Source organism: Dermacentor silvarum, chromosome 3 (genome assembly GCF_013339745.2).
Source record: "Dermacentor silvarum isolate Dsil-2018 chromosome 3, BIME_Dsil_1.4, whole genome shotgun sequence".
In the NCBI taxonomy this organism is placed as follows: Eukaryota; Metazoa; Arthropoda; class Arachnida; order Ixodida; family Ixodidae; genus Dermacentor; species Dermacentor silvarum.
This window is the reverse complement of record NC_051156.1, coordinates 24,271,798-24,296,759: the sequence shown is the minus strand read 5'-3', so window position 1 is coordinate 24,296,759 and position 24,962 is coordinate 24,271,798.

Sequence of the window (24,962 nt, the reverse complement as noted above, 5' to 3'; positions counted from 1 at the left end):
AATTCACAACAATTGTTGCACATTACTATAGCCATACAGTGTCATGTAATTACTAGCACTCACGAGTTTTACTATGCAGTGCTTGAAACAGAAGATTTTAAATAAATAATAAATCTCACAGGCGATTTTCGGTGGTGGCGCCATCTGGGCAAAAAGATATCAAGCTGTTTCACGTCAGTTCCAACGTTTCTCGAATGTGGCGCCACTAAACATTACAAAGCGGGCAAAAAGCGGAGGGAATTCTTTCTCCAGGTTTGAGTGTTTGGCTCAGTCTAGTCACGGCGCCTCCCCCACTTCCTTCAAGCACACGTGTCTGCAACCACGCCTTCAATATAGTCCTACACGAGTTCACTAACTTGTGGCTGCGGGGAGAAAAATAAATAAATAAAGAAAGAAAGAAAGAAAGAAATAAAGAAAGAAAGAAAGAAAGAAAGAAAGAAAGAAAGAAAGAAAGAAAGAAAGCGCCGTGCACGGTACATCATGAGGGCATGCCAGATCGCCAGCAGGTTAGGCCATTGTGCAAAGGAGAATTGCAAATTGCCCTCGCCCCCTCTATTTTGAAGGCTCGTACAACGATATCGGGAAACTTGCTTTCCCCAAGCGATGAGGTGTGACGTGTGTGGCATGGTACTGTGTTTGACTATTGTACGCGACGCCGGTGGAACGATAGGATTAGCAGCAAACAATGAGCGAGCCTTACAGACTGCAGCGAAAAGTGCTGATGGGTGCGTGACCTGCTGCATTCCAAGCCGCGTGCTACTAAACAAATGTCACGTGTTCAGACGCCCAGTGAAGTTTTGAAACACGTGATTTCCAGTAGGTGCTTTTCTCGTTGAAATATATAACGTATTTATCCGCGTAATCATCGCACTCGCACAGTGGTCCCGCGCCCACTTACTTTTTTGAGTGATCATCGTACCCTTGAAAATCACTGTATAGTGACTGCAGTTTGCTTGTTGTGGAGCATGGGAGCCGACCGAGCAGAGTTTTCCGCCATTGCATGCACAACAGTGTGCACAACAGAATACAATCTCACATGCGCTCGAATGTCTCCGAATTCAGCAAACAAAAGTTGAGAGAGAGAGATAAATGAAAGCATGGACAGCGCGAAAAAGGCAGACAACACGTGCACAATTTACACTATATAGTTCGATGACTATTATAAGAAGTACTTCCCGCAAATAATTTGTTTATGCAGTCCCTGCTTGTGTAGATAATGTGATGTTATGCCATAGGCTAATGTGAGGACTTGGTATTGAACGCCTGTGTCACGAAAACGGCTGTCGGCGAAACATGCACAACTTATGAGGGCTGCGCGCAAGGCTGTGCGCGAGTGCTTGCGATGGCCATCGTAATCATAACGCTGGCGCGATGAACGCTAGCAGCGGTGAGCGCGTGTGAATTTCCTAAAGCAAACGTTCTGTGCAACCGATTCATTTACCATTCCACTGTACTGCGGCTCTGGAACTCGAATGACGTGATCTCCAAAACTATTCGCGCGGAATCTAGCGGGTGCGCCACCGAACCCGTGACCGCGCGATTATGCACGCAATTTCTACCCCAATAAAGCAGCCTAGCCACGTGTACTATGCTGTCGATTTGATAGGGGCCCTGGAATAATAACTGTTGTCACCGAATCGAATCGAATACAGTCAAAGAAAAATCGAATCGAATAATGACTATGCGATTCGAAAACCAAATTGAACAGTACGCCATTTGATTCGTCCAAAGTAATGAATATTCGCAAACCCCTACTAGTATTTCCTTTCCGGAAAACTTATCTCCACTGTGCACCTGCAACTTACAAATTTATAGCTGCTGTCCCGTGACAGAGTTGTAACGACTACCAGGCCTGTAGCCGAGGGGGGGGGGGGGGGGGGGGGGGGGGGGGGGCTAGGGCCCTCCGCAATTTTCATCTTTACCGAAAATAATTACTGCAAAATATGTGCTTTCCCCAAATAGTCAAGGCCTTCAGCAAGTCTGATGTGATGTGCAGAAACATACTTAGCTTTTGCACATCACGTTGCGCATCTTTGTCAATGCACCCTGTGAGGAAGAAATTCCAAAGTAGCACACAAAAATTTAGAGCCCTTCCACTACTGTGCAGATGGAAGCCCGCGAAGCTGTGGCAATGGTGGGTCTGCTGTAGTGAATGTTGCTACAGTGAATCATATATTGTCATTATTGACAACATTGAGCATCCTCGGCATGTTCGTCAAAAAGCAAGAAAACCAGCATCTTGTTTTCGCCCAGCGCGATGGTCAAGTAGTGCATTTGCTGCGCCAAGTCCACCCACGATACGCTCCGCATCGCGGGCCCGATCTTCTGCCGAGGCGTTGTCGCGACGAGATTTCTCCCACTCCTGCTCTCGGAGGCTCATAACCCCATATCCAACGCGGGTATGAGCCGCACGTTATTTCTTTCTTACCTTCCTTCTTTCTCTCTTTCCTTGCCAATTTTGGTATATACCAAGTGAACGAGACGCCACAAAATAGTTGCCTACTTCCGGTGTACACGGACGCGCAACCTAGTATGCAACAGCTTCGCTGTAACACAGTCGCTTCTATGTGCCTTCTCGGTAGGCCTCTTGCAAAGCTGGGCCGGTATTTTGTAGAGATGCCTTTCCGGCAATAATGCCTTTTCGCGCTTATCGCGCTTTGTCAGTGGTCAGCGCGATGGTCCGCTCGCGTTATCAACGGGATCAGCCGGCCGTGAGCGGTGGATGATAAGACTGGTATAGAATAAGTCATACGGCATCGCTACAAACTACGGGTCCTGAGCTAGTGTTCGGATGTCGGTTCCCCATGCGCGCGGTCACGAAATGCGCAGTAGCTGTCGGAGAGCAACGCCGCCCCTTTCCCATCCCCGCACGGCCATTCGCGCAACGGAAGGCGGCTTCCTCTTAGCTTCCCTCTTTTGCGGACGCCAGATCGAGCCGTGATCGTCGGCTCCCCTCGCGCGCTTTCACTTTCTATGCTGTATGTGCGAGTGAAAGCTAAATATTTCGTTGTTACTCTATACTAACCTTTACCCCTACTCTTTTACCGCCACCTCTCCTCCGCTGCTGACCGCCGTTCAAGCGTCAGCAGACTACAGCCCCGTTTACATGAATGCGAAAGTGGCGCATCGCATTTCCAAGCGCATTTGGGAAAGGCGATGCGACACCGTTTACATGAAGCGCAGAGAACATAGCGCCACATGAATGACTAGAGCGGCTACAGCCGTGGAGAGAGCGCAGTGGCCACTGTCGGGTCGGTGACACGGGGCACTGTGGTATTAGAGGCCCCCCTCGGCTCTCGCTTGTTTCTCAGTAGCCTCACGGTTGTCATCGAAGGTCTTGTCTGCGTTTACATGCTCCGCGAGAGTCGACTAGCGCCCGTAAATCTACCCTCGCCTGGCACACTGCATTACCGCTGTTTACATGAATGCGATGCGACACTGTCGCATTCATGTAAACGGGGCTTACGCTAGACAGTTACTGCGGTCCGTAGCAATTTCCTTCCCTTTCCTTTATTTATCTTTATAGGCACAAAGCAACAGTGACCATTTCAAGCCTAGAGCCTTCGTTTAGTGGGTCCGCACTTTGAAAAATGCTAAAAAAAAAGACACTTGGAAGAGAAAGAAACAAAACTTGTTGAGGATCAACGACACTCAAGGTTCTGCAGTGAGCACTGGTCTGCAGGCCATCTGCCGGGACGGCTTTCGAAGCAGCGGCCTGCACTCACCTGACGGCCACGTCAAAAGTGGCAGTGGCGAACCACTAATAGCCACCATCATCGGCATTGACGATTTTACAAAGTTTGAGCGAGCTATTGTTGAAAGTATCAGTGGGGGAAAGCCACCACGCGCAGCAACAAAACAAGAATGGGGCGAGGGACAACTCGTGTAAAGAAGGGGGGAGGGGGACTTTTCCTCAATTCGGCGAATCACCTGTCGCCGCGTCGCAAGAGGGCCATCCCGGGGCATGCTGCGGCGGCGAAGAGCAGATTTAGTTTTTTCCGCTTTTTCCAAACATGACTGAGTGGCGTCGCCTAGTGGGAGAATCTGAACTACACGCAAGATGGCGACAGTGATACCCCACCGCCCCTCTACCCGCCATATAACTCTTTGCAGTAAACCTTCTCTGTGATAGGGTTCATGATCCACCATTAAAACCCGCCATGTTTGGATACGTCATAGTGCACAGCTATCGATTTAATATCAACAATCTTTTTAATCTTTGGTGCGAATGTCCGTCACATCCAACTATCCTCCCGTTGCAACGGCAGCCCCCGCCACATCCGAGTTGCACCCCACCGCCCGTATACTTCGTCCACTGCAACATGAAGGTCTCTCCCTGCGATCTCCAATTACCCCTGTCTTGCGCTAGCGTCTTCCAACTTGCGCCTGCAAATTTCCTAACTTCATCATCCCATCTGGTTTTCTGCAGACCTCGACTGCGCTTCCCTTCTCTTGGTATCCATTCTGTAACCCTAATGGTCCACCGGTTATCCATCCTACGCATTACATGGCCTGCCCAGCTCCATTCTTCCGCTTAATGTCAACTAGAATATCGGCTATTCCCGTTTTTTCTCTGATCCACACCGCTCTCTTCCTGTCTCTTGACGTTAGTCCTAAGATTTTTCGTTCCATCGCTCTTTTAGCGGTCCTTAACTTTTTCTCGAGCTTCTTTGTTAACCCATATGTTTCTGCCCCATATGTTAGCACCGGTAGAATGCAATGATTGTACACTTTTCTTTTCAACGACAGTGGTAAGCTCCCAGTCAGGATTTGGTAATGCCTGCCGTATGCACTCCAACCCAATTTTATTCTTCTGTAAACGTCTCTCTCATGATCAGGGTCCCCTGTGAGTAATTGACCTAGATAAACCTACTCCTTCACAGACTCTAGAGGCTGACTGGCGATCCTGAATTCTTTTTCCCCTGCCAGGCTATTGAACATTGTCTTCTGCATATTCATCTTCAACCCAATTCTTACACTTTCTCGATTAAGGTCCTCAATCATTTGTTGTAATTCGTCTCCATTGTTGCTGTTTATTCGTCTCCATCGTGTCCAAGAGTGCATGTTTATTTCCCCTTAACCACTACGATTAGGAACATCTAGGTTAAAAATTACATTAAATTATAGGCTTTTACGTGCCAAAACCACGATCTGATTATGAGGCACGCCGTAGTTAGGGACTCCGGAATAATTTGGACCACCTGGGGTTCCTTACCGTGCACCTAAATCTATGTACACGGGTGTTTTCACATTTCGCCCACATCAAAATGCAGCCGCCGTGGCCGGGATTCGATCCCGCGACCTCGTGCTCAGCAACCCAACACCATAGCCACTCAGAAACCAAGGCGGGTCGGAACAGATAGGAAATTGAAATGAATCACATGCATCAAAGTTGCATTGCGAGTATTATGAAGTACAGTTTCAATCAATTTTTTTCTTGCAATTTATGATATATGACAGTCTTTGTGATGACTTCAATTTTCTGTTTTACGTTTAGGCTACTGACACTGCAAAAACTATATTTTTTGTCATAATACGGAATACAGGCACCAGAGTGCGGCTCATAAACACATCGGTATAATGAGGTGTAATTTGTGGACACATTTCTCGCTATGGGTAATATAGGATCTCGTTTCTCTCAAATATGTGTCTTGGTTCAGAGCGCTTGTGCTGAAAGTGGACTGATTGTCCGCGCTTTCCGTGGAGCTACCGAAGTAACTGTGAAAGCCTTTCGCTGTTTAAAGGTGTAAGCCTTTCCATGCCGGGCGCCTGAATTATACACAAAGAACGCGCTCGTCCGGAACCAGAAAAGTCGCAAGCATCATGCCAAGGTCGGGATTACCCTTATAAGGGTTAGTCGCGTCCTTGACAAAAAAGAAAAACCGGGGAGTGACAAGTCATTTTTAACGACGGGCTGTCGTTCTTATCGTGATCACACATGACGACTTGCGCAAACGTACCGCGCTTTGTCGGGAAACTGTGATGGTTCATTCTTTAGAAAGGGTATTTATTTTTTTCGCAACGTAACTTACGTCATCGGGGCAGATTTAAAAATATAAAGGTCACGAGTCAGGCGGTGGTACCTAGGTGAAATGAACGCCCGAGAAAGATAGACTTGTAGTCACTTTCTTTTGGAAACGCTGATAACGTTGCAGTTTAACCCACAATAGAACTTCGTACACAGTATTTTTACCAACAGCTTAACAGAAGGCTATTCAGTCGTCATATTGTTAAACTTATAACTTTTTGGCAGAGACACTCTCACATGACTTCAACATATGTATATACAATAAAGGGCTCTGTAATTTCCACCGTGACTTAACCTAGGTACGTTGGCGTACTTCATGTAATAATCCCACTCAGCCTACTCACATATATACCGCATTGCTAATCACATCTACCATGGCCTCGGCTACATCCCAAGAAGCAATTGCCTACCTCTTCTCATTGCTAAAGATGCGGTAGGCGTAAGACAGGCCAAAATTCGAATATGAATGCCCTGTATGGAATTAGCATGGAACCTTCAGTGATATAGAACGTATGCATTACACTCGAGTCTGTCCAGAAACGGACAGTAACATTAATTTACTGTGACTATTCATTTATCTTCAGTGTTATTAACAAAAAGCATGCTGAGCTTCTATCGCTAGGTTTGCGTCGTGAAGTCACCTGACCTTGCACAAGTTCTACAATTCTACGCTCTAATATTCCATCATCAAGAGCTCGGCGCTTGTCATCACGTATATGCTAAAATGCAGCCTGGCCTTCAGAACGTATAGTCAGCGTCCAAAGCTTTCGCACGCCTGAAGCTGAAAAAATATTATATTTCTATGCCTGAGGCACGCATCGTGGTATTCGGATTTACAGCGTATACTGGTCTAGGGTAAACAAACGTTTTGCATACATTTACTGGCTGCGGGCGTAGCTGCGTTGAAAATGAACTTATTCGCAGAATCTCGGCCGCGTAAACTTTTGACGGTGACTGTGCCATTGAACACCTGTATTTTATTTATTCTGCACACATTTTTTAATGAATGCCTTCCAGCCAACGTCATCCAATGCTTACACCTGGTTAATTTTCGGGGCAGCCATCTCAGACATGATGTATTAAGTATAAGAACTGAACTACTATTATTATCACCAATGAGGTGTAATAAATTTGTAAACAAGTAAAGGATAATAAGATTGCCTATGAAATTTTACTCAAATCTCAGGACAACTTTAAAACTTCGCCTGTTCGTCTTGTGTACCTCCCTATGCTTTCTATGAAGCTGAAAGGGCGAAAATCAAGTGTGAAATTGACATGTCCTGTGGCACCATGGCAGAAAAGGGAAGGTTCGGCTTAGTGGGACCATATGAAAGGTTCTTCTGCCATTGTGCTACTCACACACAAGGAACGACACTTTTGTATTTTATTTATAGGCAGTAGACAAAATGATAAATGATGCTCAGTGCACGCTGGCGTGATCATGACAAAACGACCGTACCGATATGGGTCATAAACGATTCTAATAAAGCAACATTTCTGCAAACCCTCACGGTCCTTTCTCATACTTCTTCAATTGTTCAAACATGGTAAATTTATGGTAGGAGAATATTCTTACAGAATTATTAAAGAATTGCACCAGTAATTATATCATGGTGCTGTGACCTGGTTCAGCAATAGAGTTAGTAAAGAACAGAACAGCAGAATGCTATATGGCAACTTCGGTAATTGTAGCCGAAAACACTGTCTTCTTGCACAACTTTGTGGACATAACTCAAAAAGGGTGTTGTCTGTGATTGGAGTCGTTCTCTATTTTTACACGACAGGCTACATTAACACGTCCCAGAGTCTTTTCGCATAATTTCCAATACTCCTCTGCGTGAGTTGTCGTAAAGGGGTAAAAGGACATGAAGACCTTTAGTATTTCTGGAATTTTGTGAAGGTATATGGAAATGGTTCAAATGATAAGACACGTGCGCTGCATATTGAGGGTAGAATGTTTATGTTTCGAGGTACTGATTTGTACTAAGCAAACAATCTTGTGCAATAATTCGGACAGCCTTCTTTTGCACCGAAGATCAGGTATACGCAAAAATTCTGCTTTGATATAACGCAAATATACTCAGTCAAATAGCTTCAACTGTATTCCTTTGTAAAAATACTACGTCTGGGGCTGCAGCCAACTTTTCTCCTTCTGTGTCTTTTAATTGCACAGACTGGACGCTGGACACCTGTTTTTCCCGCACGCTCGCGAGGATCCAAGAAAAATACTACTGGCCTCGCCTCTCTGCCGACGTCGCCCATTACGTAAGGACAGGCCGAGACTCTCAGCGACGCAAAACACCGCCGACAAGGACAGCCGGACTTCTACAGCCGATCGAGCCACCTCGCCGACTGTTCCAGATGATCGGGATGGTGATACTGGGGCCTTTCCCGACGTCGAAGTCCGGGAATAAATGGATCGTCGTAGCTACGGACTACCTCACGCGCTACGCCGAAACAAAAGCCTTGCCCAAAGGCAGTGCCGCCGAGGTAGCCCGATTTTTCGTTGAGAACACCCTCCTGCGTCACGGCGCCGCAGAAGTCCTCATCACCGACAGAGGTACAGCCTTTACGGCAGAACTATAACTCAAGCCATCCTGCGATACAGCCACACAAGCCATCGCCGAGCCACCGCCAACCACCCGCAGACGAATGGCCTCACCGAGCGCCTAAATGAGACCATCGCCGACATGCTGGCAATGTACGTCGACGTCGAACACAGGACGTGGAATGCCATCCTTCCGCACGTGACCTTCGCATACAACACGGCCGTGCAAGAAACGACGCACGTGGCGCCGTTCAACCTGGTCTACGGAAGGAACCCGGCAACGACGCTTGACGCCATGCTACCGGACGTCACCGACGAAGAAAATCTCGACGTTGCCACCTATTTGCAGCGTGCCGAAGAAGGCCGACAGCTCGCCCGCCTGCGCATCAAGAACCAGCAGAGGACCGACAGCCGACACTACAATCTTCGACGACGCTACGTCGAGTACCAGCCCGGCGACCGCGTTTAGGTCTGGACTCCGATACGCCGACGAGGACTTAGCGAGAAACTGCTACGTCGCTATTTCGGACCATATAAGATCATCCGACGTATTGGCACACTGGACTATGAGGTCATGCCAGACGGCATTTCGTAATCACAGCGGCGCCGGGCACGACGTGAAGTCATAGAGTTTCTCACTATAACACTTAGAGGGTGAACTGGCGCCACCGTCTATGCGATTTTCTTAAAGGGCGCCGTGCCCTCATGGGAATGACGGGATATGTGTCTGCGAGGCTTGTGTTGGCTGGTGTTGTACGAGGCTCCGTCTAAAACGTGTCTGTATGGCTACACAAATAACGCATTCTTAAAATAAAATCTACATAAAAGGCTTTCATTCACCCATATTACATCTCTCAATGAAGTTTACTCACCTGCAATGCAGCATCAAGCGAAGAAAAGCAAGAACAGACGACAAGTTGTTCCAAAGCGAGCGAGAATCTTATCGTCGGCCCTCCAACTTTAGCGGCCAGCTGATACTTATTACGTTCCATAGAATTCTGCATTGAATAGTATGTCCTCAAAATTAAACAAAACATGTTTTTGTGTAATAATAAAGCTAAAGCAGTTTTTTACGTGCTGTTTTAGCAGGAAATGAATCATTGTGACAGACGGAACGGTGCTAGCCAGGCGCGTCTTCAAGGCGTTCTGGCTCTCCAAGAACGATGCCAATCCGAAGTCACAATATACCGGCATTCCCATGGATACCGCAGCGCAGCAGCGGCAGTTTTCCCTCTAGGAAATATAGTGAGAAACTCTATGCGTGAAGTCATCCACGTGGTGCGTCTTAGCCCTTTCTACGCCCGCTGACGAACTTCGGTACTTTGTTACTTTGTTATTGTTTGTTGTTGTTGTTGTTGTTATTGCGATAGCAATTATATGGACACTTAAACCGGATTTCTGCCGTCGGCGTCGCCGTCGCCGTGAGGTTCCGTATAGATTCCAAGGGCGATAAAATTGTCGCCGCGCGCCGTATGCGCGAGCGAAAGCGCGAGGGGGCGGGGACGCACGTGCTATCACGGAGAGCGAACGCACGGCCGAAAGCAAGCGCGACCGTCGCGCGAAAGGCCGGGGGGGGTATGGGAGGGATGGAGGCGGGGCGACGCTGTGCTCCGGCACCAAAGGCGTATCTTGCAATCGGGCGTAAGGGGAACTTGCCACTCTATCTCACACGCGAAAGCAACAAAGCGGTAAGGCAGCGCGGGGAGGGAGGGGGGGGGGCGCAGATTCTACTCTGCCAACAACTCCGTTCGTACTTTGCCCGGCTGTGGCCGTCGCCCGCACGGTCCCTTATCTCCACACGGCTCTGACCTTTGTATGCGCTGTGCATCCGCCGCTCAGTTTCCTTTGAAGCGATAGACCCCACGAACCTTGCCCGCTGCGGCGGCTGCGATTGCTGCCAACGTTTTGACAGTCGTTGTATGCGGTCATTCAGTGTGATCTATTCATGTTTGCTTGTGCGCGCTGACACCACGCTTGGTAATTCAGTTAGTAAGCGGATGTGTCCAAGTTTGTGCAGCCGATAAAACTACTATCGCTACTCCGAATAACTCTCAACTAATTTGCTATCGCAATTGATGCTTCGCCTTTTGGGTGAAACTGATACTTTTTAGGAGCGAAGCTCCTTAGGGTGTGGGTCTGTCCCTCCTCTGTAGTATGCAGTAGTAGTAGTAGTAGTAGTAGTAGTAGTCGTCGTAGTAGGTAGCCACGTCTACTTTTATGAAAAAAAGATTCCGAAAGTTGTGTCCGTATCGCGGAATCGAACCAGGGACCCCTCGCTTCCGAACGCGCGGCGCTAGCCACTACGCCACGAAGCGCACATGGACACACGCACCACGATGACAATAAATACCCAACATTAACGAAAGACTGCGCGTTTCTAACACGTTTGTGCTAGCGCGTTACGGCCCGTGTAAGAAGCTGGTGTAAGACGCTGTGGCCTCTCCGCTTTACCCCCGCATTCATAAACGCTCCTTCACTTGAACTTGACTTGCCACCGCCTTGGGCAGCGCGTTCGAAACGCGTTGAAGGCGGTGGCAAGTCAAGTTCAAGTCGAGGAGCGTTTATGAATACGGGGGTTATACTCTCTCAGCAGTCATGTGATGGCGTCGGCATACGCGGTGGACGTGGTGGTTAAAACATTTATTAATTATTGAGCCTTATGTTTACAGCCTATTGATGGGTTGGCTCGATATCGCGTAGGGTGGCCGGGAGCTTATGGCTCTCAGCGACTCTTAGAGCCCAGCCCACCAGCTGCTTTTGTGCGGCCGGGTCCGAGCTGGACACCGCGACCTCCCATCGCTCTATGTCGGTGAGTTGTCATTCGGAAGGTGGCTGGAGCTCAGAGCAAATGCAGAGGATATGGTGAAAGTCTGCTCTGGGTGCACCGCAGAGGGTGCATTCAAGGGAGAAAAGGCCGGGGTGGATAAGGGAAAGGTGAGCTGGGGATAGTAAGGTACGGGATTGGAGCTGGCGCTAGGCCACCTGCTCGAGTTTAGAGAGGGATTTGTGGGGGGGGGGGGGGGGGGGATACTGCAGCCGTTGCTCCCTATAGTGGAGAGAAATTTCGTTGTAGGTAACCATGCGTTCGCGTGCACTGCCTGGGTCTGTAGCTGGCCCTGCTCGGTTGACGTGCGCTCGAGCTATGTTGTGGGCTGCTTCATTCCCAGGGTTGCCCGCATGAGCAGGTACCCATAGGAGTTGAATTAATCTGGTCGGGGGTTGAATAGAATTGAGAATTTTGAAAGCAGGTGTGTGAATACGGCCTCGTGCAAAATTCCGGATTGCTGTTTTTGAATCACTAAATATTAGTGTGGCAGTGGTTGAGGAGATTGCCAAGGCGATTGCGGCTTCCTCCGCCTCTAGGGAGGATGGAGCTTTGGTCGAAGCAGAAACTATTGGGTGGAGTGTGTTGGAAACCACGCTCAGGGCATAGGCTTGGTGAGTGGCATATTCTGCGGCGTCCACATAGACTGCACTGTTATTCGTGTGATAGTGTTTTTGTAGCGCCGTGGCTCTGGCTTCTCGCCGAGCTGGATGGTGGACTGGGTGGACGTTCTTGGGGAATGGATGAATTGTTAAGTGGGACTGAATTGCTTCCGGGGTTGAGTGCGTGGGTCTGAGGGAGCGTGTAGGGTTGAGGCCTAGGGCGGAGAGAATGTGCCGCCCCGTAGTGGTGGATGATAGGCGTTCAAGTTGTCCTGTACGATGGGCTTCGATAAGCTCATCTAAGGTATTGTGAACCCCCATAAGGAGGAGACGGGCATTCGACGTATACCTAGGGAGATTGAGGGTCATTTTATAGGCTTGCCTGATAAGTGCATTTATTTTTTCTTCCTCCGCCTTGGAAAGAAACAGGTATGGTAGGGAGTATACCACTCTACTGATTACGAAGGCTTGTATAAGGCGTCGGAGGTCGTGTTCCCGCATCCCTCGGTGGCGGCTCGCAATTCGTCGGATCAGTCTCATTGTCTGGTGGACTGTGTTGGTGAGCTTAGTAATGGTGGCAGTATTCTTGCCATTGTTCTGAATAATGATGCCCAGTATACGCACTTTATCAACCTCAGGAACTTGTTGATCGTCGATGTTTATTCGAATATTGGGCGGAGCACTCGTGCCTGTGCGACACCTTGGAGGGTGTAAGAGCAGTAGTTCTGATTTACATGGTATAACCAACTAGCCCGACTTGGAGCTCTACTTCAGTTCTGATTTAGTCGGTGAGCAGGCGAGGCCCAACGCCACGGCGTGCGCCGCGACGATGTCCGCCCCCGCCTGGAGGGTTTCCTCCATTTCGCCCACATTACCAGTAGATGTCCAAAGTGTTCATCGGCATAAAATGAATGGGAGAGGTGGGGGATAATTGTGAAGGCTTTTGCCATGGGTATGAGTGTAATGTTGAAAAGCAATGGAGAGAGGACTGGCCCTGAGGTGTACCTCTGCTGCCTAGTTGGAAGGTTGGTGAGGTGAGTGAACCAAATGTAATTTCTGCCGTTCGGTTGCGGAGGAAGGCCGCTACGTAGAAGTGCGTGCGTTCCCCTACGTTAAGATTTGAGAGAGCGTTCATAATGGCCGAATGGTGAACGTTGGCGAAAGCCTTGGTGAGATCTAGAGCCAATATGGCCCTGGTGCGCTTAGCGTTGCTGGGGTGTAGTACCTCTTCCGAAAGCTGTAACATTACGTCTTGGGTGCACAGCTGGTTGCGGAATCTAATCATAGTGTGGGGGAATAGGTCTTGTTCGTGCATGTGTTCCTGCAAGCGGCCCAGGACTACATGTTCGAAAAGTTTCCCTAAGCAGGAGGTTAGAGAGATTGGTCGGAGATTTTTGAGATCCAAAGGTTTCCCTGGTTTAGGGATGGATGTGATTTTGGCATGCGTCCATTGCACTGGGAGCACTCCATTTTGCCAGCACTCGTTGAAGAGGTCTGTGATGGCCTGTATGGAGTGCTCATCCAGGTTCCGGAGCATCTTGTTAGTGATTTTGTCTGCTCCTGGAGCTGATGTTGTTCTGAGCTTGTGCATGGCTGCCCGTATTTCCCATGGTGAGATGTATACGTCCAATTTGGGGTTAGGGTTGCCGCGGTATTCAGGGAGTGTTGTGCGAGAAGTGGTAGTGAGGTATTGTTCTTTGAGGGCTTCGACAAGGGCCTCATCTTGTAGGAGGAGTTTCTGCAGAATTCGGCTGACATTTTTTCCGCTGGTTGGTCTTGGTGTGACCTGGGTCCAGTAGACAGCGGAGTCCATGTGTCCTTTAGGCCGAGATTGTCGTTCATGCGGTCGCATAGCTGGCCCCATTGCTGGCGGGCCAGCTGCCCCGCATGGGCTTCAATCTCTTTAGCCAATGTTGCTATGCGTAGTCTGAGTGTTCTATTATGTTTGTTGGCTAACCATCGTTTTTGAAGGCTGGCGTGGGCCTCCCACATGTGAAGGAGGCGGCTGTCTGCGATGTCGGTGTCAGTGGTGTCTGGGATTCTGGAGGTAGCTAATGCCACGTCCTGGGAGAGGCTTTGGGTCAATGTGTCAAGGTCGTCAATGGTGTCGGGAGCTGAAGTTCGAATCTGGCGGAATTTATCCCAGTTTACAATTTCTGTCGGGCGCCGAGTAGATCGAGCCAGTGTGCTGAGCTGAATTTCTGTATTTATGACGTAGTGGTCGCTCCCGAAGGAGTTGTATGTGTTGGTCCAGCGACTGTGTGCTATGTTCTTAGTGAAAGTGAGGTCTGGACTGGTGTTTAGTTCGGCACTGTTGCCTATTCTAGTTGCGTGGTCTAGATCATTTATGAGGGATAGGCCCTCATTCTGAATGAATGTCCAAAGCGCGGTGCCCTTTCTGCAGTTCTTCTTGTAGCCCCAACTCATGTGGTTGGCGTTGAAGTCACCGACCACTATAAGGGGGTGTCTGCTGCTGATGGAAAGGGCCTTTCGAAGAGCTGTTAGGAGAGGGGCTGCGGGGCCGTTGGGCGGGCTGTATATATTGAGAACGAATAGGCTGCCGCCTTTGCGAGTACTCGGGAGAAGCTCGACAAGATGGCTGTCTATATCGTTCACTTCGAGGGGGTGGTCCGTAGCCGTTAGGTTACGATGGACCAGTATGGCAACCCGTGGCGGCGTCTTTCCTTCCGGTTCATGCGTGGTGTAGTTACAGAGTTTCGTCTTGTGTTTCTTGTAAGGCGATGATGGTGGGAGTGTTGGGATTCGCAAGGGTTTGTAGGTGGAGTTGTAAGTTGTTTCGTTTCGCACGGAAACTTCTAGAATTCCACTGCCACACATGTATCTCGTTACGGTGTGCAGCCATGTTGGGCTGGGGAGGGGTGTTCGGCTGGTGCCGATCCTGTCATTTTTTGGGGTAGAAGCCCATTAACCTGGGTCTGCATTTGAGCCGTGGTGGCCTCTTGTGCACCCTGGCGCTGCTCGAGCGCTGTCAACCGGTTGACGATGTTGGTCATCCAGACTACGTTGTCCTTTTGCAGTGAGGCGAGACTAGCCTGCATGGTTTCTATGGCTGCAGTTAAGGAAGTCAGTGGCTCGGTGTCCATTGGGGTGGGATTGTCAGCGTCTGCTTGTGCCTTACGCTTCGTGGGGGGGGGGGGGGGGGGGGGGGTTGTGAGCAGGTGACTCCGTGCGCGAGGAGTTGGTGGAAGGAGAGAGTGGGGGGGGGGGGGTCTGTTTAGGTGTGCTAGCGTTTTGGATGGGGCATGCAGAGGAGTCATGCTGTTGTGGGGGAAGTTTTTTGAGAATGATTTGAAGCTGTTGTTTGAGCTCCGCGATCTCGAGGCGTTGTTGATGGAGCTGCGCTCTGAGGGCTGCGTTTTCCCGAGCGAGCGAGGGTGATCGCGGCTTCCAGCTCACCTGTTGTTCGGTGGGCTGGGTCCTCTGACCAGGGAGGGGTGGAAAGGAGGAGGACCGACTCATGTGGCGGCCCTTTCTTGAAGTAGATCTGGAACCGGTCCTGGAGCCTGCGCGCTCCCTGGAACTTGATCGGAACGGGCTGCGGGATGACCGCTGACTGGAGTTCGGAGGTGGTGTGCTGTCCTGCTGGGCTGGCCGTCTTGCCAGTGGCCGGGGGGTTAGAGCGTGGGTTTCCAGCTCGTTCGAAGCGCACTTTGCATTCCTTTGAACTGGTGAAGTGGAGTCCGTTACACAGTATGCACTTGGACTCACAGGTGGGAGGATCCGTGGGCGGGTGGGGCTCCCCGCACCAATGGCAGCGGTTGGTGACTGGCTGCGGGCAGACGTCCGCCCGGTGGCCGGCTTTCCAACAGTTGTAGCACGCCTCCACCTTTGCTTTGAAGGGGTGGCAGGCGTACACAGCCCCGTAAAAGTTCAACTGTTTGGGAATGGTCTTGGTCTGGACGAAGGTAACCAGGATAAACTTGGTTCGACCGAGTGGGCTAGCGTCAGCAATGGTGAAAGACTTGCTTTGGTTGAGAGCCGAGAGGTCTTCAAAGATTTCTTCTTGCGACTGATCGTATATCGCATTGTAGATGATGCCTCGGATGGCGTCGTCCGGCGCGGCGATGTAAGCACGGACCGGGAATTGCTTGTCGTGGATTTTGAGGACTTACGTTTGCACGTAGCGTTGTGCCCGATCCTCCGCTGGCGTGCTGATTGTGAAGGAATTGTTATACGGGTTGATTCTGAGGCGATCGTGCAGCCGCGCCTCGTTGTAGTTGACATGAACTATGTTACAGACGAGTGGTAGTAGCATTCCGCCGTTGCACTGTCGGAGATCGAGGCTACCGCCCGGACGAAAAATGATCTTGAGGTCCGTGGCGGGCAGTTCAGGTAGGGGAGTATGCCGTCGAAGCTTAGGAGAAGATGGCTTGCCTTGTTTGTGCTGAGCCGGCGTGGCCAGGTCGGCTGGTTGTTGAGTGAGCGTGTCGGAGCTGGTCGCCGTCAGCGCCGAGCGGAGAGTTGGGTAGGCCATTTTCCGGGCAATAATGGCTCTATTCCATCGGGGATCGTTTGCGAAGTCTTCCGGTGAAATATCTTCGACTTTGATACAGTATACCATCCTGCTAGACGGTTCCTTGGAGGCTGGAGAGGTCTTGGAAACGCCGGCGGCCGCCTCGGCGTTGCTCCGGAACGCTAGCTCTGCTGTAGCCCTAGCGTGGCCACGCCCGGCTCGGGAACAGAAGTCTCTTCGGGGGCGTGAAAACCCACAGGAAGTTGCCGAAAATGGTGCGAACAGGTGTCGAACACCTTCACTGACCGTTTTGGAGTGGAATCAGACCATGCCGGGTCAAAAATCCGCCTTCGCAGTTCAGAAAACACGGAGCCGAGGTGAGATGCGTCCGCTCGGTCCGCTCATCGCGGCGTTCCCCGCGGTGCACGTTCCGGCTTGTGTAAACGGCTGCGTAAGACGCTGTGGCCTCTCCCCCTTACTAGAGAGTACCATAGAGAAACTTTTTATTGCGATAGCAATTTATGGACACTCAAAAGCAGATTTCTGCCGTCGGCGTCGCCGTCGCCGTCGCCATCGCCGTGAGGTTCCGTATGACGTCATTTGGAGATGAAATCGTCGCCGCGCGCCGAACGCTGTATGTGCGAGTGAAAGGGCGCGAGGGGCGCGTCTTTCACGGGGAGTGAACGCACGGCGGAGAACAAACGCGCGTTCTGCGCCGTGCTCGCTTAAGGGCTGCAGAAGTAGGCGTCTCTTTCCTCCTTTACAATCACCATATATGTAGAGCAAACGCGCCTTCTTCAGACGCGCGAGAGGCCGTGGGGGAGGGGGAGGGAAGGGAGGCGACGTTTAGCTGCGGCACCAAGTGCCTATTTATATCAGAGGCTCCAGCAACAGTCACCAACGCCGCACGCATTTTGAGCTAACGCGGGCAAAACGCCGATGGCGTCGACAACAGTTAGCGTGTTGTTGATACCAAAGCCGCTCACCTTACTTCGTATGACATTGCTGTGTTGCTATCGCATTCATTGCTTCGCCCTTAGGGCGAAACTGTGACATTTTTTTTCTTTCTCTATGAGAGTACTGCACGTTTCTAACGCGTTTGTGCTAGCGTCCCCTTAAGCGGGAGATGGTGCAATTATAATGAAGGGCGCTGTTATAAAATAGGAATGATGTCACATATGGCGCGTGTCATTGGTGGAAGTCAATCGTTCGATTTAGTGCGGCGAGACTGGGCGAATTACACGGAAGATTCACGGTTTACCGATGATTCCCTCCGGAGCTTCGCCCACTCATCATCATTCACCCCGTGGATGTGCGGTGTTTTTTTTTTTTTTTTTCCTCTCTCTGTACGCGTGGTTTTGTTTTCGATTTCTTTTTTGTAGCATCGGGACGATGCTTTTTAAGGGGAGGGTATTGACATGTACATATGCTTATCTTTCACCGGTGACCGCTTTTCACCGGCTAAAAATGTTAAACGTTATCGCTAGGCACAGGACGCGCCTGCATGTATGGGAAGTTTCTCGAACGTTATCGATGCTTCTATCCGTTGTTTTTTGTCACCGACGCTCATGTAATCTGATTGTATGAGAGACGCGAATTATCTAGATCTTTCTGGAAGAGATGCGGGTACCAGGGGTTATTCTGGGGCCTTCGATGACTCATGTATAAAAGCCGACGCGTTTCGCCGCTGATCAGATTTCGACGATCGCCGACTGTGTTCACCGCTTTCGTTGTGCTTCGCGTGTAGCTTGTTTTTGTGGGCACATGTTCGCCCAATAAAGAATCAGTTTCGTCATACACAGTTTTATGACTGTTTACTTCATCGTCACTACTACGTGACAGTATGGGAATCTGCTGATCAGACTATCTGAAGTAGAGCACTGCACGGGCCGGTTTTTCAGGTCCGGGCCTGGCCCGAGCCCGAAAGTACCATTCTTTGGCCGGCCCGGTTCTGTTCCACCCATTAGCCCTTTTGCCTTTACGAAGCTAGCTCGCGTTCTCGATTATTGTGAAGATACTGTCATGTGATCAACGGCCGCCGGGCGGTCTTCAAGCTGCATCATAGCAGGTTTTTGCCCTGCATCCCTTCTTTATGGTTACTTGATAATTTAACTGTGACAGAAATAAACATTTCATTACTAACCGAACACCCACAGATTATTATGTGAATATTTGGTATGAAAACAAACCATACAATGGACAGTTAGGAAAATAGGGAGGGATCAGGCTGGAAACAACAACCGGGAATGGAAGAACCCCGGCTTACATTTAGGGATGAAGTTGTAAAAAAGCATATCGGTTGATCGCCATGCTCGTGCTTTAAAGTGTGCGGCAACATACTATAGCGAAGGCATAGGTGAACACTACCGTACACGCCGCCGCCCGCCATTTAATCTCACTTTTTAATCTCATATAGTCATTCGGATGTACCTACAGTGATAGAACGCGAGCCACTAATTTTGGCGCGAATGTAAATTTAGATACGCTGGTTACTGGTTTTCAGAAATACGATAATACACGGCCACTAGAAGCTTTTTTTTTTTCATTAAACAGAAATTGTTGACCCACAAGGCTAACGCTCATCATATTTTCACGCGGAACATGCCATCTTTATTGCTTTATTCGGCTTCATTATAATGATGCCAATTTTTCAATCGACAATTTAGGCTTCCTTGTTTAGAAATATATGCAAATTTAGACTGTCTAATTGTGTTTCAGTACAGTGCATCTACAACGAAGGCTTTCCTTGTTTTTTTTTCTCCGCCAGATTAAAGTATGATCCGCTTGCTAATTCACGTAAATTCGCAGACAACGCACCTAGTGCTACAAAAACATATACAAGGCTGCGAACACGAGGGTCGAGCCACTTAACGACTCGAAATAGCATGCAAATTAAAAATTTACTGAGGCAATAAAATGCTCTGCATTTCTATTTTGTTTTTCATATTCCCCTCCCCAATGTTGAGAAATTTTGCAGCATCCGCGTAGATTTAAAGCATTTGTCCAAGAACAATATACGCTTGAAAGTCTCAGTTTAATTAGTTGGGCTAATTGTGAATTAACCTACGGCTGAATATTCAACTCGCTTGAAGATATAACGAAGAAAATTAATTGAAACCAGTAGTAAGTTGCCCTGTGCCTTAGGACACAAAAAAGTTGCAAATTTACTTTTCAGAATTTATTTGCTACAATTTTATCAATGTACTCTAAGTACGTCTTGAAAACTTATTTATTTTTGTTTTTCCGTTAAAATGATCACGCCGAAAATCTAGATATTTTTGTGCAGCAACAAAATATTGCAGTCGACTCTGCCTCTAGGCACGTCTTCCGCTCTTGAAAAATGTAATGAGCTCTATCGAAACTCATCTCATTGATTCCCGTTAAGAATAGCTCGGATACCTGAGACAGTCTAATGAATGTTTTTGCAGCCAGTCTCACACCAATCCAATAGTTTTCAATTTCTTTAGCGCGACTGCAATGCATATATATTTCTAACTCTTTGTCAGGTTGATTAAAATCTGTGATGTCTAGCAACTCTTGAAGTTTGCCTTTCGCCGCTATTTCCACCCACCCAAATGTGTTTCTCCTGGTCGATGGGTGTCGCCGCTGTCGAAATCATACCGCTAGCTCCATCAAACTTCGGGTCGTCCGTCACATGCCTGAGCACGATCACCTCTAGGAATTCGAGGTTTAATAGGCTGGGAACAATGTGGACAAGAGTTCGTTAGTGTCGCGAAGACGAAAGAATTCCTGCAGAACCCATGTTAAGATGATTATCGAAGTTAATGCGATTAGCATTTGCACAATCTAGCTAACAAGAAGCGACACACCGTGTTAGCTAAGACATCTTTGTTTAGAATCCGTAGTGTTTCTCCTCATTTTCAAGCGATTCGGCTATATGCGGCCATACACTGTCTCCCTGATTGACCCGCTTTGTTATGACCATCGCTCGCCAATGTTACCTCACGATGGTAGAACAAGGACCGCAGGCCGACGGCGCATGCAGTGACGACGATGGAATTACGAGGTAGGAATGATGTCGACAGAACGACGAAGGCATATAAGGACGACGGCATGACGACGATGAGATGATTCTGAAGTGATGGCGATAAATAATTGCGACGGAATACAATGCCATGACACCGGTGTTCTAATCTCGATTGATTGACAATAATAGCACAATACTAGCGGAATGAAATAGAAATTATGCTGATGGAACGGAAGGTGGTAATTTTTAGCCAACCAGACACGCTTCTGAATAACATACCAGCCTGCTCCCTTTCTTTTCTCCTATTCCTTTCCAAGACGCTTTGCAAACATATCCTCTGCCGTTGAGCTCAGTACGCCAGTGCTCTAGCTCATTAGGCCACGATCACACGTTTACAAACGTATCTTGCCAACAAGTATATTATTCAAGCTCGAACTTAGGGAGAAAATTGAGCTTGGGGGCTCCTATCGAAATACATGGGAAATCGGAAATAGTTTCTCAGAGCAACCAATGCACCAAATTTGATGAGTTATGTTGAATTTAGAAAAAAAAAGTTGAAGTGTAGTGACTGCAGAAAGGGATATTTTATTATAGACTGGTCTACCTTTCTTACGTCAAATTTTAAAGAATTGCCAAATTTCGAAAAAGAAAACTTGACTTATAGAGATATGTACCTCAGCAGCTAAAAATGATATCGGAATTCTGTAAACTGCACCTAATAATACATCAAAAGCGGATAGCAATCATATATCATACACCATCCTGAAATATACCACTATGTTGTGAATGTTGCATTTGCAAAACCCTTCCAAACATTATAACAAATTCCCGTAAGTTTTAAGGTATAGCAAAAAAAAAATGTTCGCTTTTGATGCTCCAACGGGTGCAGTTTATAGAAATGCCATTTTTGTTTTTAATGGCTGAGTTGCGGATTTGGAAACTTCATGCTTCTATTTTTTTTTTTCAAATTTGCGAACATCCTGCAATTCTTTGAAAACATTACACTATCTAAACGAAAATTCTATTTGCTGCAGTATCTGCAATTTAACGTTCCCTCTTAAATGCAACACATTTCATTCAAATCTGTTCAGCGGTTTTCTCATAAAAGCATTCCTGCATTTTACATGTATTTGATAATCCGGCATCGAAGATAGGCCCGAGCTAAAGCTTCCTCTTAAACAATGGATCATGCCAGTTTTATAGGAAACCCATGAAACAGAACCCTGACGTATACGCAAGACCGTGGCCACAGTGGTGTACAAATAAAAAGTCTGCTAAAGGAAAAAATATATTCAACGTAAGCTTCGCGGGAGCCGTTATCTCGGTCAGACATCTCTCCAGAATGCGGACGATCTTTCTGGCGAAGTGTCTAGCAAAACCGTCGATTCATTGTCAGTAGAGCAAGTAGCTGGCCGTCTTCGAGATAACGCTGATACACAAGCGCGCTCGTTTCCAAGCACCGAGGTGAAGCCACAGCTTCAGGGTGTGTTTCTTTTTATTGCGCTTTCTTTAGTTGTGCGTCACAGCATACGTCATAGCGGGAATTTCGAATTCTTTAAGGTCGATACGCCACGTGGTGGCGAAAAAAGGAAACTGTACGAAATGTCCCTAATTCCTGGTATTGCCCGCCGTGGTTGCTCAGTGGCTATGGTGTTGGGCTGCTGAGCACGAGGTCGCGGGATCGAATCCCGGCCACGGCGGCCGCATTTTGTTGGGGACGAAATGCGAAAACGCCCGTGTACTTAGATTTAGGTGCACGTTGTGGTCCAAATTTCCGGAGTCCCCCACTACGGCGTGCCTCATAATCAGATCGTGGTTTTGGCACGTAAAACCCCATAATTTAATTTTTTAACTCATTCAACGTAATATTCATTGTTCAAATATAACTCTGCCAACAAGTCACGCTGTCCTGTGTGGGTTACAACATTTTTTAACCACACAATTGCGCATGTTGTATGCAAATGTGGCCGAGGAAGAAGGTTGACGGTACTATTTCCATGGGGTTAATTGTATGTTATTAATCTGGTCTTGCACCTTTTTAAGAACATGTGACATTCGATTTGTTTGCCGAAGAAGTTGCTTATCTGCAACTGTTCTTGGCGCGAACAACTGCAGTTCGGAGTGTGGGTCCGCTTGCACTCCCACATATGCCACGACTTAATACCAGGCCTTGCAGGAACCGCAACCCATTCTATTGCCTTCAATTGTCTGAAATATTCAATGGCAGCTTTTGGAGCGTAAATTAATGTAACCTTTGGTAGCTTAGGACTCAAAACTTGCACCATATCGGAAGCACAGTTGATGGCAGATGAAGCGGGATTTCGAAGGTTGTGTATATGTTGTCGCCTGGTGCTTCACAATGCCTCCGATTCCATTGCAGGCATTTTTCCGTGTTCCCTTGTACAGTAGCGCAAAATAACTACTTGACTGATGCATACCCGTTGTTTTCAATTCATGAATTTGTTCTTGAAATGAGCAGCCACACCGTCATTGACATGAGCATACACTGCGACGCCTTAGCCAAGCATGCATGGGCCGAGTCATGGCACATGTCATCGCTTACGACAGCAAAACTGTGCGCCCCTTTCTAGGTCACAGGTGAATATGGTGACTGGACTCCAGTGATGAGACATAATTTCGTCTGGTAGCGTGACTGTTCAGTTCTCTGCAAAATCGAAATGCTTCCTGCGTACACTTCTTTTCTTTACTGATTGCTTCGCCTTGAATGTGCCTGATGTGGTTTATCCATTTCTTTAGGCATTTGTGAAGGTGCTCCAAGAATGCAGTCGGGGTAGACTCTTTCTTTATTAAGTCACCTTTCTCCCAAGTCGCATATAATATTTATTCCAAGTTCAGTCAATGTGAGAGATCTGACCGCCGGACACGCTGGACACTGTCTAAGTTCGCACTTAAAGGAAAAGGTGTTGAAGCACAGGCAACGGTCGCGAAAGTCTTCGGTACTTTTCTTCTGACCCGAGCTCTTTTCCAGCGCACATTTTATGTTGGCACAGTACACACTAACACATACTTCCTGTGTCGGCGTGCGCGCGACACATTTCAGTCGCAAAGAGTACAACTGATTGCGACCGATTGCAGTGTCAGGATGAGCTTCCTTAAACATGCTGTAAGTTTCACGCATAGAGCGTGTCATTACAAATTTCTAAATAGATTATTTCTTGGTTGGCTACAATTAAACTGATCTTCAGTGTAATAGTGCAATGCTACTTCGAGATCTTTCTTGTTTACCCTTTTTCTTGTATAAGGGTCAGGGCCGGACCAGACACCATGATTTTCTTTGTATTTTCTGGACTTACGGATCATGTAGCGTGTCGCTGCTAGAATAACATGGTATATCCCTTTGATGTTAAGTGACTTTGGCAGCAAAGTTAAAAGACGACAACGCTCACTGCACGACTCCGAAGCTTCGAAGGCTTGTTTTAAGTTGTTCAGCCAGTCTGAACATGTATTGCAGCTTTCTGTCGATGTCACAGGCTGGCTTTCTGTGTCATATGCTGCTGATAAACTGAACCTAAGTGTCTTCTTGAGACCATGTACGATTTCTCCTTCTTTTCGCTTGGCATATGAGCTTCGATGTTTTCTTTTAATCAAATGTGGAGGTTTTAGTGGCGAAACTTGTGGGCACCGCACATACCTGTCGAGCTCTTCAACGGCCACTTGTTTTGGAACGAAAACTTCCTGTGACGTAGATGCCTCCTCAGACTCCGATGAAGCGTCATTTTCAGATATTTCAACCAGTGTCGATGTATCCTCATGTGTCAGCGTATGCTCAGGAGCCGGGGAAGTTGAAGAAACCGCGGTGTTGAAGCGATTGACAGTTCCCGCAGAGACAATGCGTTTCTCGAACAGGAACACTGGTGTTAGGCAGGTGTTGCCTTATTTGAACAATGTCCTTTACACTACGAAAGTTCCGCTGATAGAAAATTTTCTTCTTGCGTGTCCTCAGATAGTCAGCACAACTACGCGTTTCAGGCTTCACAGCGGAGAAAGAAACATGCGTCGTGCACTGGCGGCGTCCTCCGAAAGCTGACCTTGTTGACGCACTGACAGCTTTCGCCTTTCACACTGTATAATTTCCTTGTCTCATTCACTCTCCGAACTTGGGTGTCACGCGCAGGCGGACTCCGCTTGCAGTCGAAGCAGCACTGATGAAACGCTCGCCGCCGCGGATCGCCTGCTAAAGCCGAAGACAAGGCGACCTGGCGGCGCATTTCTTTTCAATTTTGTTATTTTTATTTTTTCAGGGCTTCCTTGTCGGGTACAATTATTTTGAACGACTTGCATCACAAGATCAGTGGCGCGACCGCTAGGCTAAGTGTGGTCACATTTGTTGGCGCATTCGGTACTCAAATAATGCAACGTTTTTTTTTTACACACAGTGGTAGACAACGTCCTTGACTTCAACCAGAGGGATTTTTAAAAATGGCCTTTTTCAGAAAACTACCTTCAAATTTTGATGTTTCTGGCAAACTACTTATGT